Source organism: Canis aureus, chromosome 23, assembly GCF_053574225.1.
Source record: "Canis aureus isolate CA01 chromosome 23, VMU_Caureus_v.1.0, whole genome shotgun sequence".
NCBI classification, from domain to species: Eukaryota; Metazoa; Chordata; class Mammalia; order Carnivora; family Canidae; genus Canis; species Canis aureus.
The window spans coordinates 24,645,687-24,661,270 of record NC_135633.1 but is presented as its reverse complement, the minus strand read 5'-3'; the positions used below and the strand labels follow the sequence as shown (position 1 = coordinate 24,661,270).

At 40.7% G+C, this 15,584-nt stretch overlaps 1 pseudogene; it reads left to right on the top strand.

Annotated features, from left to right (window-relative positions):
- The first annotated feature begins 12,713 nt into the window (after positions 1 to 12,713).
- LOC144295461 (olfactory receptor 52M1-like) lies at positions 12,714 to 13,649 on the top strand (annotated as a pseudogene).
- The last annotated feature ends 1,935 nt before the right edge of the window (positions 13,650 to 15,584 follow it).

Below are 15,584 nucleotides of genomic sequence, written 5' to 3'. Positions count from 1 at the left end.
ACTGTGATGGACAGCACAAAGTACCAATTAGGATATTCTGGCTAGTATAGACTTAGGCCTTGACTAGTTGATTCTGGTAATTCTAGAACTGAGATAGAAGTCCATTAAATTCTTATTTGATCTGTAGAAGCAGGAAATCCTGGGTGAAGTCTAACCAGAATCTCAAAAGCAGTCTTGGCTCCTCAGTCAATTCCCAGACCTGAACCAATTTACAGACCCACAGCCTCTTGAATGAATCGGAGTCTGGGGCCCTTCAGGGGACAATACATGGTACACGACTGGAAGTTTATACTGTTAATCTTTTGCCCAGTCTTTCCCAATATATCTATTGTTTGTAATTGTGATAATTGTACATGGGGGAAAGTAATCAGACTATAGACACTAACTCTGAGTGGTCACCAGTTCTAGTACACCCCAAATGTCACCGTGGTCCAATCAGAGTAGGGTCTATAGAAGTAATGGGAGTTCTATCCCAAATCCACCTTACACCAGACTAAATGGGTATCCAAATCCATCCTTTGGTTATCTCCCAGTTTCATAATGCATAATGGAAATACACACTCGAGGACCTAGGCAAGATGGCAGAAGAGTAGGGTCCTCAACTCACCTGGCCCCACCAACTTACCTAGATAACTTTTAAAACATCCCGAACATCCATGAATTTGACCTGAGATTTAACGAGAGAACAGCCAGAATACCAAAGAGAAGGGTTTTAGCTTCTAGCAAGGTAGGAAGGCGGAAAAAAAAAATAAAGAATCAAGTTGGGGAGCGTCCCCATGAGAAGCTGGGTTAAGGCCGGGCAGCAAAAGCCTCCAGGATAGGAAAGCCCAGCCCCAGAGAAGCAGGAACCTTAAAAATCTGCACCAGATTCTTCCCAGTGGGAAAATTGATCAGCAGGGAAATAGAGCAGAATCGCAGGAGGGGCAATGGAGCCTCCAGTCTCCCAGAGTCACTAACAGAGGAAGTGTGCCCAGGGGAGAGCACACCACACACTGTGGGCCAATCTCTGTAAAGGGCTGGAGCATGCGCCTGGAGGGGCCTTGGGAGAAACCGGTTGGTCAGGTGGGGGCTCTGGGTGGAGGGGGCTGTGCCCTGCTGCCGTTGGGAGCTACAGCCCTGGGAGCACGATTCCAGCAGCACAGGCCCTGGATCCCAGGGCGCCGGGTAGACACAGCCCACAATCTGGGGGGACAGGTGGAAGTGGGGAAGGCACAGGATAGCAAAGACTCTCCTGCCACCGGGTGCCCCCAAGCTGTGCAGATCAGCACACTCAGGGGGCCTGGAATCATCTAGGCCAATGTGGACTGGGAGACTGCATTAGTTACTGTGAGGAGTTGACTCCAGAGCTGGAATTCTGGTCACTGACGTTGTTTTTCCTCCTTGTGTTGCTGTGTCCCTGGGAGAGGTGCGGCTACCAGGGAACAGGGGCCTCATGGGGTAAACAGCTCCCACTGAGCCCAGCACCCAGAAGGGGGCAGGATATCACCCCAGGTACACACACCAAAAAAAAAAAAAAAAAAATCAGCACAGTGCATGCCTCCCTCAGAAGACCAGCTGGAAGAACTGGGGAAGAGCAAGTTCTAGACCAAACAGTGCTGGAAAGCTCCAGAGGAAGTCGAGGGATTTATAGTGTATAGAACTAGAGAGTACCTACCCCTTTTTCTCCCTTTTCCAGTACAACTCCTTTTTATATCAAACTAAAATTTTCCAGTATTTTTTCCCTTTTCCCGCCTTAACTACAATATTTTACCACCTCTTCATTTTTAAGTTTCTTCCTTTTTTACTTTCGTATTGCTACAATTACAGGTCATAGATATATTTTCCACTTCTAGATTCCCTTCAACATACTCATAAAGGACATACTCCTATGTCTTTTGAGACATAGGTGTTTTTTTTTTGTTTTCTGTTTTTTATTTTCTCTGCCTTATTTTGTTCTACAATGGCAAGTTAATACCTTATAAAACATGAACAGCATGGACTTAGAACCAAGTGGCATACCACGCTGGTTTATTCTGTAAGATTATATTCTATCTTAGTTGACCACAAAGTTAAGGGTCCACTTCTGGGTTCTCTATTCTGTTCCATTGATCTATGTGTCTGTTTTTGTGCCAGTACCACACTGTCTTGATGACCACAGCTTTGTAGTACAACCTGAAATCTGGCATTATGATGCCCCCAGATATGGTTTTCTTTTTTAAAATTCCCTTGGCTATTCAGGGTCTTTTCTGATTCCACACAAATCTTAAAATAATTTGTCCTAATTCTCTGAAGAAAGTCCATGGTATTTTGATAGGGATTGCATTAAACGTGTAAATTGCCCTGGGTAACATTGACATTCTCACAATATTAGTTCTGCCAATCCATGAGCATGGGATATTTTTCCATCTCTTTGTGTCTTCCTCGATTTCTTTCAGAAGTGTTCTATAGTTTTTAGGGTATAGATCCTTTACCTCTTTGGTTAGGTTTATTCCTAGGTATCTTATGCTCTTGGGTACAATTGTAAATGGGATTGACTCCTGAATTTCTCTTTCTTCAGTCTCATTGTTAGTGTATAGAAATGCCACTGACTTCTGGGCATTGATTTTGTATCCCGCTACGCTACCAAATTGTTGTATGAGTTCTAGCAATCTTGGGGTGGAGGCTTTTGGGTTTTCTATGTAGAGTATCATGTCATCGGCGAAGAGGGAGGGTTTGACTTCTTTGCCAATTTGAATGCCTTTAATGTCTTTTTGTTGTCTGATTGCTGAGGCTAGGACTTCCAGTACTATTGAATAGCAGTGGTGAGAGTGGACATCCCTGTCTTGTTCCTGATCTTAGGGGAAAGGCTCCCAGTGCTTCCCCATTGAGAATGATATTTGCTATGGGCTTTTCGTAGATGGCTTTTAAGATGTTGAGGAATGATCCCTCTTATCCCTACACTCTGAAGAGTTTTGATCAGGAATGGATGCCGTATTTTGTTAAATGCTTTCTCTGCATCTAATGAGAGGATCATATGATTCTTGGTTTTTCTCTTGCTGATATGATGAATCACATTGATTGTTTTACGGGTGTTGAACCAGCCTTGTGTCCCGGGGATAAATCCTACTTGGTCATGGTGAATAATTTTCTTAATGTATTGTTGGATCCTACTGGCTAGTATCTGGTTGAGAATTTTTGCATCCGTGTTCATCAGGGATATTGGTCTATAATTCTCCTTTTTGGTGGGGTCTTTGTCTGGTTTTGGAATTAAGGCAATGCTGGCCGCATAGAATGAATTTGCACGTACTCCACCTCTTTTTATCTTTCCAAATAGCTTTAGTAGAATAGGTATGGTTTCTTCTTTAAATGTTTGATAGAATTCCCCAGAGAAGCCATCTGGCCCTGGACTCTTGTGTCTTGGGAGGTTTTTGATGACTGCTTCAATTTCCTCCCTGGTTATTGGCCTGTTCAGGTTTTCTATTTCTTCCTGTTCGTTTTGGTAGTTTGTGGCTTTCCAAATGCGTCCATTTCTTCTAGATTGCCTAATTTATTGGCGTATAGCTGTTCATAATATGTTTTTAAAATCGTTTGTATTTCCTTGGTGTTGGTAGTGATCTCTCCTTTCTCATTCATGATTGAGTCTTCTCTCTCTTCTTTTTAATAAGGCTGGCTAGTGGTTTATCTATCTTATTAATTCTTTCAAAGAACCAACTCCTGGTTTTGTTGATCTGTTCCACAGTTTTTCTGGTCTTGATTTCGTATTCAATAAAGGAGGAAAGACCATTATTTGGAAGAAAGACAGTCTCTTCAATAAATGGTGCTGGGAAAATTGGACATCCACATGCAGAAGAATGAAACTAGACCACTCTCTTCCACCATACACAAAGATAAACTCAAAATGGATGAAAGAGCTAAATGTGAGACAAGATTCCATCAAAATCCTAGAGGACAACACAGGCAGCACCCTTTTTGAACTCAGCCACAGTAACTTCTTGCAAGATACATCCACGAAGGCAAAAGAAACAAAAGCAAAAATGAACTAGTGGGACTTCATCAAGATAGGAAGCTTTTGCAAGCAAAGGATACAGTCAACAAAACTAAAAGACAACCTACAGAATGGGAGAAGATATTTGCAAATGACGTATCAGATAAAGGGCTAGTTTCCAAGATCTATAAAGAACTTCTTAAACTCAACACCAAAGAAACAAACAATCTAATCATGAAATGGGCAAAAGACATGAACAGAAATCTCACAGAGGAAGACAGACATGGCCAACACACACATGAGAAAATGCTCTGCATCACTTGCCATCAGGGAAATACAAATCAAAACCACAATGAGATACCACCTCACACCAGGGAGAATGGGGCAAATTAACAAGGCAGGAAACCACAAATGTTGGAGAGGATGCGGAGAAAAGGGAACCCTCTTACACTGTTGGTGGGAATGTGAACTGGTGCAGCCACTCTGGAAAACTGTGTGGAGGTTCCTCAAAGAGTTAAAAATAGACCTGTCCCATGACCCAGCAATTGCACTGTTGGGGATTTACCCCAAAGATGCAGATGCAATGAAACACCGGGACACCTGCACCCCGATGTTTCTAGCAGCAGTGTCCACAATAGCTAAACTGCGGAAGGAGCCTTGATGTCCATCGAAAGATGAATGGATAAAGATGTGGTTTATGTATACAATGGAATATTGTACTCAGCCATTAGAAATGACAAATAACCACCCTTTGCTTCAATGTGGATGGAACTGGAGGGTATTATGCTGAGTGAAGTAAGTCAGAGAAGGACAAACATTATATGTTCTCATTCATTTGGGGAATATAAATAGTGAAAGGGAATAGAAGGGAAGGGAGAAGAAATGTGTGGGAAATATCAGAAAAGGAGACAGAATATAAAGACTCCTAACTCTGGGAATAGAACTACGGGTGGTGGAAGGGGTGGAGGGTGGGGGGTGGAGGTAAATGGGTGACGGGCACTGAGGAGGGCACTTTTCGGGATGAGCACTGGTTGTTATTCTGTATGTTGGTAAATTGAACACCAATAAAAAATAAATTTATTATGAAAAAAAGATTATATTCTATCTTCATTCCCATTCTGCCTCCCATTTTATCTTATTTATGTTTTGGTGGTCAATGTTGGGACTTTCTACAAGTATTGCTGTTTTATATAAATTTGGGAGTGAGCATCTGTAACATACAGAACTTAATACACTCAGAACCAAGAGGATCACCCTCTGTGACCACTCAAGGTAGACTACATTCTCCCTCCACTACAACTTCATCACTACCACCATCTCCGAAGTCCCCCCTTTTTTTCTTCTTCTATGTTTTTCCCTCTTTATGTTAGCTTTCTTTTTTTTTTTTTGGGATTCTTGGCCTTTTACTTTTTAGTATTTTAGATTTGTTTTTCACTTTAGTGGTCCTTTTGTTTTATTTTGTTGTGGTCTTTGTTTTCGTTTTCTGGTCTCTGACCTCAATCATCTAGGATGAAATTTACTTAGGTCATGGATGATATTCTTGACTCAGCCCACTCATACAGCCATTCTGCAATGAGCAAAGTAACTAGAAGGAAGAATTCACCACAAAAGGAACAAGCAGAAGCCGTACTCTCTGCCACAGAGTTACAGAATTTGGATTACAATTCAATGTCAGAAAGTTAATTCAGAACCACAATTATAAAGCTGGTGGCTCCGGAAAGAAAGCACTAAGGATTCGAGAGACTTCATGACTGCAGAATTTATATATAATCAGGCTGAAATTTAAAAATCAATTAAATGAGATGCAATCCAAACTGGAGGTCCTAAGGAGGGTTAATGAAGTGGAAGAAAGTGAGTGACATAGACAAGTTGATGGCAAGGAAGGAAGCTGATGAAAAAAAAGAAACCATTAAGAGACCATGAGGAAAGGTTAAGGGAAATACAGGATAGCCTCAGAAGGAAGAATCTGCATATAATTGGGGTTCTAGAAAACACCGAGAGGGCCAGATGCCAGAAAGCATATTTGAACAAATCATAGCTGAGAACTTCTCTAATTTGGGGAGGGAAACAGGCATTCAGATCAAGGGGGTAGAGAAGTCCCCCCTAAAAAATAAAAACTGTTTAACATCTCAACATTTAATAGTGAAACCTGCAAATTCCAAAGATAAAGAAAATGCTAAAAGCCAGCAAGAGACAAAAGATTTTTAACTTATAAGAGGAGAAATATTAGATTAACATCTGACCTCTCCAGAGACCTGGCAGGCCAGAAAGGACTGGCAGGATATATTCAGGGTTCTAAATGAGAAGAACATGCAACCAAGAATACTCTATCTAGCAAGGCTCTCATTCAGAATAGGAGAAATAAAGAGCTTCCAAGATAAGCAGAAACTGAGAGATTATGTGACCACCAAACAAGCTCTGCAAGAAATATTAAGGGGGACTCTGTAAAAGAAGGGAAACCCACAGAAATAATCCACAAAACCAGGGACTGAATAGGTATTAAAGTGACACTAAATTCATATCTTTCAATAGTAACTCTGACATTAATGGGCTAAATGATCCCATCAAAAGACACTGGGTTTCAGATTGGATAAAAAAAAGCAAGATCTATTTGCTGTCTACAAGTGACTCATTTGAGACCTAAGGACACCTACAGCCTGAAAATGAAAGGTTATAGAACCATTTATCATTCAAATGGTCCTCAAAAGAAAGCAGGGGTAGCAATCTGCGTCAGAAAAATTAAAGTTTATCTGAAAGACTGTAGTAAAAGAAGAGGGACGCTGTATCATACTTAAAGGGTCTATCCAACAAGAAGACGAACAATCATGAATATTTATACCCCTAATGTGAGAGCTGCCAAGCTTATCAATTAATAACCAAAGTAAAGAATACTTAGATAATACACTAATAGTAGGAGACTGCAACATTGCACTTTCTGCGGTGATAGATCTTCTAAGCACAACATCAAAGAAACAAGGGCTTTAAATGATACAGTGGACCAGATGGATTTCACAGATATATACAGAACTTTCCATCTGAATGCAACTGAATACACATTCTTCTCAAGTGCACATAGAACTTTCCCCAGAATAGACCACATACTGGGTCACAAATAAGGTCTTAACCGATACCAAAATATTGGGATTGCCCCTGCATATTTTCAAACTACAATGCTTTGAAACTAGAACTCAATCACAAGAAGAAATCTGGAAGACATTCAAACACATGCAGGTTAAAGAGCATCCTGCTAAAAGGTGAAAGGGTCAACCAGGAAATTAGAAAGGATTAAAGAGATTCATGGAAACTAATGAGAATGAAGATACAACCATTCAAAATCTTTGGGATAGGGAAAAAACAGTCCTGAGGGGGAAAATATATCGCAATACAAGCATCCATCCAAAAACTGGAAAGAACTCAAATACACAAGCTAACCTTGCACCTAAAGGAGCTGGAGAAAGAACAGCAAATGAAACCTACACCAAGCAGAAGAGGGTTAATATTTGAGCAGAACCAAATGAAATAGAGACTAGAACTATAGAACAGATCAACAAAACCAGGCGTTGGTTCTTTGAAAAAATAAGATAGATAAACCATTAGCCAGCCTTGTTATAAACAAACAAACAAACAAAAGACTCAAATTAATAAAATCACGACTGAAAAAGGAGAGATCACCACCAATACCAAGGAAATAGAAGCGATTTTAAAAACATTATGAGCAGCTATACACCAATAAATTAGGCAACCTAGAAGAAATGATGCATTTCTGGGAAACCACAAACTACCAAAACTGGAACAGGAAGAAATAGAAAACCTGACCAGGCCAATAAACAGGGAGGAAATTAAAGCAGTCATCAAAACCTTCCAAGACACAAAAGTCCAGGACCAGATGGCTTCCCAGAGGAATTCTATCAAATGTTTAAAGAAGAAACCATATCTATTCTAGTAAATCTGTTCGGAAAGATAGAAAGAGATGGAGTACTTCCAAATTCATTCTATGAGGCCAGCATCGCCTTAATTCCAAAACCAGACAAAGACCCCACCAAAAAGGAGAATTACAGACCAATATCCCTGATGAACACAGATGCAAACATTCTCACCAAGATACTAGCCAATAGGATCCAACAATACATTAAGAAGTTTATTCACCATGACCAAGTGGGATTTATTCCCAGGATGCAAGGCTGGTTTAACACTTGTAAAGCAATCAACACGATAGATCCAACAAGAGAAAAAACAAGAACCACATGATCCTCTCAATAGATGCAGAGAAAGCATTTCACAAAATACAGCATCCATTCCTGATCAAAACTCTTCAGAGTGTAGGGATGGAGGGAACATTCCTCAGCATCTTAAAAGCCATCTATGAAAAGCCCACAGCAAATATCATTCTCAATGGGGAAACACTGGGAGCCTTTCCCCTAAGATCAGGAACACCACAGGGATGTCTACTCTCACCACTGCTATTTAACATAGTACTGGAAGTCCTAGCCTCAGCAATCAGACAACAAAATAAAAGGCATTCAAATTCACAAAGAGTCAAACTGTCCCTCTTTGCAGATGACATGATACTGTTCATAGAAAACCCAAAAGCCTCCACCCCAATATTGCTAGAACTCCTACAGCAATTCAGCAGTGTGAAAGGATACAAAAATCAATGCCCAGAAATCAGTGGCATTTCTATACACTAACAAAGAGACTGAAGAAAGAAATTAAGGAGTCAATCCCATGTACAATTGCACCCAAAAGCCTATGATACCTAGGAATGCACCTAACCAAAGGGATAAAGGATCTATACCTTAAAAACTACAGAACAGTTCTGAAAGAAATTGAGGAAGACACAAAAAGATGGAAAAATATTCCATGTTCAAGGATTGGAAGAATATTGTGAAAGTGTCAATGCTACCCAGGGCAATTTACACATTTAATACAAAATCTATCAAAATACCATTGACTTTCTTCAGAGAGTTGGAACAAATCATCTTAAGATTTGTGTGGAATCAAAGGACCCCAAATAGCCATGGGAATATTGAAAAAGAAAACCACAGCTGCGGGCATCACAATGCTGGATTTCAAATTGTACTACAAAGCTATGATCATCAGGAAAGTGGGATACTGGCACAAAAACAGACATAGATCAATGGAACAGAATGGAGAACCCATAAATAGGCCTTCAACTCTATAGTCAACTAATATTTGACAAATCAGGACAGACTATCAGAAAAAGGATAGTCTCTTCAATAAATGGTGCTGGTAAAGTTGGACAGCCACATGCAGAAGAATGGAACTGGACCATTCTGTTACACCATACACAAAGATAAACTCAAAATGGATGAGAGATCTAAATGTGAGACAAGTTTCCATCAAAATACTAGAGAACACAGACAACACCATTTTTGAACTTGGCCCACAGAACTTCTTGCAAGATACATCCATGAAGGCAAGGGAAACAAAAGCAAAAATGAACTATTGGGACTTGGTCAGATAAAAAGCTTCTGCACAGCAAAAGAAACAGCAAACTAAAAGACAACCTTCAGAATGGGAGAAGATATTTGCAAATGACCTATCAGATAAAGGGCTAGTATCCAAGATCTATAAAGAACTTAATCTCAACAGCAAAGAAACAATCCAATCCTGAAATGGGCAAAAGACATGAACAGAAACTTCACCAAAGAGGACATCCACATGGCCAACAAGCACATGAGAAAATGCTCCGCATCACTGGCCATCAGGGAAATACAAATCAAAACCACAATGAGATACCACCTCATACCAGTGAGAATGGGGAAGATTAACAAGACAGGAAACAACAAATGTTGAAGAGGATGTGGAGAAAGTGGAACCCTCTTGCACTGTTGGTGGGAATGTGAACTGGTACAGCCACTCTGGAAAACTGTGTGGAGGCTCCTCAGAGTTAAAAGTATGACTCAGCAATGGCACTGCTGGGGATTTGTCCCAAGGATACAGCTGCAGTGAAACACTGGGACTCCTGCACCCCAATGTTTATAGCAGCAATGTCCACAATAGCAGAACTGTTGAAGGAGCCTCGGTGTCCATCAAAAGATGAATGGATAAAGAAGATGAGATATATATACACAAACACACACAAAATGGAATATTACTCAGCCATTAGAAACAACAAATACCATTTGCTTGGACATGGATGGAACTGCAGAGTATTATGCTGAGTGAAGTAAGTTAGAGAAGGACAAACATTATATGGTTTCACTCATACGAGGAATATAAAAAATAGTGAAAGGGGGCAGCCCGGGTAGCTCAGTGGTTTAGTGTAGCCTTTCAGCCTGGGGCCTGATCCTGGGGTCCCAGGATTGAGTCCCACATTAGGCTCCCTGCATGGAGCCTGCCTCTCCCTCTACGTGTGTCTCTGCCTCTGTCTGTCTCTCATGAATGAATAAATAAAATATTTTAAAAAAATAGTGAAAGGGATTAAAGGGGAAAGGAGAGAAAGTGAGTGGGAAATATCAGAGAGGCTGACAGCCTGAGAGACTGGGAAACAAGGGGTAGTGGAAGGGAAGTTGGGTGGGGGTATGGGGTGACTGGGTGATGGGCACTGAGGGGGGCACTTGACAGGATGAGCACTGGGTGTTATGCTACATATTGGGAAATCGAATTCCAATAAAAAAAATATATAAAAACCCCAAAAAGATTATGTGCCCCTTTGAGGAAGACGACAGCTTTACAAAGACAATACTGAGTGAAGATTTTATACTATTGGGATCTGGTCTGATGCATCCAAACCATTGGCCTGGTGAAGAGGGCTATTGAAGGGACTATCTGTAGAGGCCTGGGAAGGGTTAAGGAAACTGACAAGGGGATTATGGAGGACCAACCTTGCACAGCATTACCTAACTCAGGCCTCACCACAAAATAGAAGATGCTATTGTCAGAAAACAAGAGGGGTCACTCTTCAGGAGCTGGTCCTTTTGTAGGACACTGTGGCTGTGCTATAGGTCTGGTAGGAAGGGAACTGGGGAACAAATTCCTGATCTCTAGTCTGACTTTATCTCCTGCTAGTGTCTCTTATTGGCTAAGACCAACTAGAAAACACAAGAGAGTGGAATCTGGGTGATGCATCCCATAAACATCAGCTTCTAGGGTCCTAGGATGGTGTTTCAGAGGGGAAAATGGAGAATGATTAGCACACAGGGTGAGAAAAAGAAGACAGGTTCCCCTTACCTGAGCTCCCCTCATCACTTCAATCATGGGCTGCTGGTTTCTGTGTGCTTTGTCTTGCTGGGGCTGATAAGGCCCCACTGACTCAGCCTTCTTACCTTCCCTTTTCACTGCTATTGCCACTACTCTGTTCCCATTTGTAATGATCTAGGAGAACCTTGAGATGGAAGGGAAACCCAGCTCATGGAGAGAAATTCTGTGGGATAAAGTCACTACTATAGTTGTCATCCTAGTACCATGGCTTCCTACAGAGACAGATATCCCAAAGTTTCTTTGAATTTTATTGGATGCATTTTTTAACATTATTCAACAATTAAAAAGAGATAATGAATGCTTAGTATTAAAGTGTCAGACATTGTACTCCCCTTTAATACTCATGCCTCCTTTAGGCCACAACTGTTTAAGTTTGTTGTCAAATGCAGTCGTGTAATTGATAGGATAATGTCATCTGCCTCAGGTTCCTACAGCCACAATCTGAAGCCAGATTTGGAAAACCACAAAGCCCAGACTGCTGACTATCCTGCTATATTCAACCCAACAAGGCTCATTATGTAGAAAACAAAGCTTATGTGCTTTTCCATGTCCTTGAAATTCCTCTAATATAAATAGGAAACACATCCTAGTATTCTCCTTTAGATCCTGGAAAAGGAGAAAAAACAACCCAGAACTGCTTCTATCTTTTCAAAATATTAATCTCTTAAGCCAGGTTCTAAAATGTTCTAAATAGGACATTTCTTCTCCAGCCAAATACTCATCCTCTAGGCTTCTTGCCACTCAGAGCTGAAAGTGTTTTCCTTCCTAGAGATAACCGTTGCTTCTGCAATCTTATCCTCTATTTAGCCTCCATCAAGGGTGAAGGCCCTTGCAAGGACTTATATCTAAGACACACAAATGGATCTACATTCAGCAGCTTTCACCATTCAGCAGCTTTCACCATTCAGGAATCCCTTTGTTTCCATCCTCCAAAGTCTCTCTTCTTCACTGGCCCATGTCCCTGCTTTGTGATTTTTGCCCTTCAGATTAAATGTTTCAGTTCATCTATTAGCAAATGCTGGCCTCTAGCTTAAATCTTGATTTACTATAGAACCTAGTCAGTCTCAGGACTCTATCATTCTAGCTTTCAGCATCAACAGGTCTCCTTCCAAGGAGCTCTCATTTTGAGACCTCCTAATAGAATCCTGGGAGATATTACATAGCCTACCTGCAGAGTCAAATGACTAAATAGGTACCAGTCTGCCTCAGGTCATTTCATTTATAGATGCAAGAACATTACTCAGAGTCCTATTACAAAGAGATACTCTTACGTTCATTCAAATATGTAGTTAGCATGTGCCTGGCAAATTTTTTCAATACCATGAAAGTAATAACATGACACTTCTAGGACTTTGTTCCATAGTTTTTCTAATAAATTTTTTATTGGTGTTCAATTTGCCAACATACAGAATAGCTTCTTCTAAGAAGGTTTATAGCATCTTATCAGTGAGCCTATTCTTTATTGCAGAACTTAAAAATATTCTTTTTTATTTGTAGAAAAGTTTCTACTGCATTTTGGGGCACGAGTGACGTTCATTTATAAATCATGCTCACTTCTCATAATGTCTATTCAATACCTAGTCCCTTCCAGCTCACTGGCTAGAGTCCCTATATATCTGGCTTTCCATCCCCCTCAGCTCCATTTACCTGGTTGCTGTGGTGGGGAATGTCACCATTCTGGCTGTGGTAAAGGTGGAGCATAGCCTGCATCAGCCCATGTATTTCTTCCTGTGTGTTTTGGCCGTCATTGACCTGGTTCTGTCTACTATGCCCAAAATGCTGGGAATCTTCTGGTTTGGCGCTGGGAACATTGGCCTGGATGCCTGCCTGGCTCAAGTGTTCCTCATCCACTACTTTGCCACAGTGAGTCCAGCATCTTCCTTGCTGTAACTTTTAACCACTGTGTAGCCATCTGTAACCTACTCTGTTCCACTACAGTATGAGTGAGCACTGTGGTGTGATGTTTGGGGGTGGCTGCCCTCCTCTGGGGTATACTCTACATTAGACCCCTGCCTTTGATAATCCACCTGTGGCTACCCCTTTACAAAGCTCATGTCATCTCCCACGCCTACTGTGAGCACATGGATGTGAGCACCTTGGTTGTGGTGACAGCAGGGTCAACAATGTCTATGGGCTGAGCTTTGGCTTTCTGGTCCTGATCCTGGAACCAACAGCCATTGCTGCCTCTTATATGATGATTTTCTGGGCTGTGGTGGGACTGGCCACACCTGAGGCCAGGCTTAAAACCCTGGGGACATGTGGTTCTCACATCTGTACCATTCTGATCTTTTATGTTCATATTGCCGTTTCTTCTCTCATTCATCAATTTGGTCACCAGGTGCCTCCTCCAATCCACACTCTAGTGGCCAGCTTCTACCTCCTCATTCCTTCAATCCTCAATCCCACTGTCTATGCTGTCTGCATCAAGCAGATCTGAGAGAGGCTTCTCCAAATCCTGAAGATAGAAACTAAGATCAAATGACTGTTACTTCCTTCTTAAGTAAGCACACAGAGAAGGGATTGAAATATGGGGGGCACCTTGCCAAATGGGAACTTCAAGCAGTCTGAGATGTTAGGCCAGTGTTCTCCAGTTTGTGTTTCCAATAGAATGCTAAGAATAGACAACTCAATTCTAAGGGTAGTTGACTTTTTTGTTTAACAACTAAAGGATATTTGAGCTGTCAAGGTAAGATCATGAGGACATCAGTAATACAAGTAGCAATTTGCATTCAATTAGCACTTATGTAATTCTTACAGATGTCCTAACATATTAAAAGGTTGGTAGTATTGTTCACATTTTATGCATTGGGAAGAGGACAGGATATATTTTATAAACTGCATAAGGTTTCTAAGGCATGTAGATCAAATGCTTTAGCATTTATAACATTGTGTTATAGGATACACAGAAAATTTATTGAGTAGAAGGTATATTTTAAATAAATTCTAGAAAACTGGATTTCATTAAAATGGCCTTAATAAAGCATTTTTTATTTAAACCTTTATAGGAGATGCTGCTAAAAATATTTGTACTAAGCAAGCATGGAGTGTTCTAGGAGAACATGGCCTGGAAAAAAATGTCAGCTTAATGAGGCAAGACAACCAGTCTCAACATGACCCTGTACTTCTCCTGTAGACCCACTCCCATCAGGTAGCCTGAAGCATGTGACGACTCCATGAAGAGAGCCTCCCCTTCCCACAGGAGCTCTCCCTGGGTCCATCTGTAGGACCCCTGCTCATGATGTGTTATCTTTTTAATAACTACAAAATAGGGTGAAGTTATGAATTCTATCGTGTCTAGGAACATTGACTTTTCTTTCTAAATTATTAGCTCAGTATTTAGAAGTATAAAGCACTTTGCTACTTAAGTAGCTGCTGTTGAATAATTACTAATGTAATTATAACCACACTGTATAGGCAGGCATTTTCCCTGTTTCACATATGATAAAAACTGACATTCCTAGAAGTGATAGAATTGTCCAAGGTGACTCAGTTTACAAGAGGTAAAGTCAAGAATTCAGCAGTTTAAACCTCCAGAGCTTCTAAGTCCTTCTGACCCTCATTTTAGTCAGCCATGGAAAAGCCAAAAAAGCGTCTTCCAAGGTCTGAATGGTTTTGCATTTCATGTTCCTTATACAGCAGATACTAAACTCCTTATTCCCACCTGGGAATGCACAGATCAGTCTCCTCTCCCACGGGTAGAGCTGCATTTCAATCTAAGTTCAATTACAAATCCTTAACTATAACTGGATGGAAGATGTTGAGTATACGAAGCTTCGGGTGTACAACAAATAATCACAGAGCTTAGCATGAAGGGAAATAGTCAAGTACAAGGGAAAGATCATTACATGACAACCAGACAAAAGGACTTCTCAGTTTGCTTTGGCTATTCCAGTTAATTGCCTCACTATTGTGATATCTAGAATGTGTCGTGTGATCATTTAGGGTTCTGATTATATTCATATTTCTTCTAATATATCTAACTTCTATCCCATTCCATACTTCCATCATGGTGTTTAGCTTTCTTGAACCTTATGTCCAAGTTTGGGAAGAAGTCAAGTACTCTTCTCCATATGAATGGAAAAAGCAAATCATAAGCAAAGTCCTATTCTGCCCATCCCCACCATGGATGGTGAGCAAGGAAAGAGGTTTAAAGTTAGTTCTAAGTATGTTATCACTGGCTCTTAGGCCATCTCATTGAAGGAATCCAAGAAAGGGCAAAGCCCAAAGACTCCACTATTCCTGAAGCTCTAGCATTTAACTACCAGATTAAAAATTGGAGACTAAACAAGAATTCTAACGTTTCTTCAGTGCAGAACATTTAGGTTTTCTGAAGGAAAATATGCTCAAGTGAGTTAGTCATAAACTTGGACCCAATTTATGGCACCTAACCTTCAGAATTTAGCCTAGCACATGAATT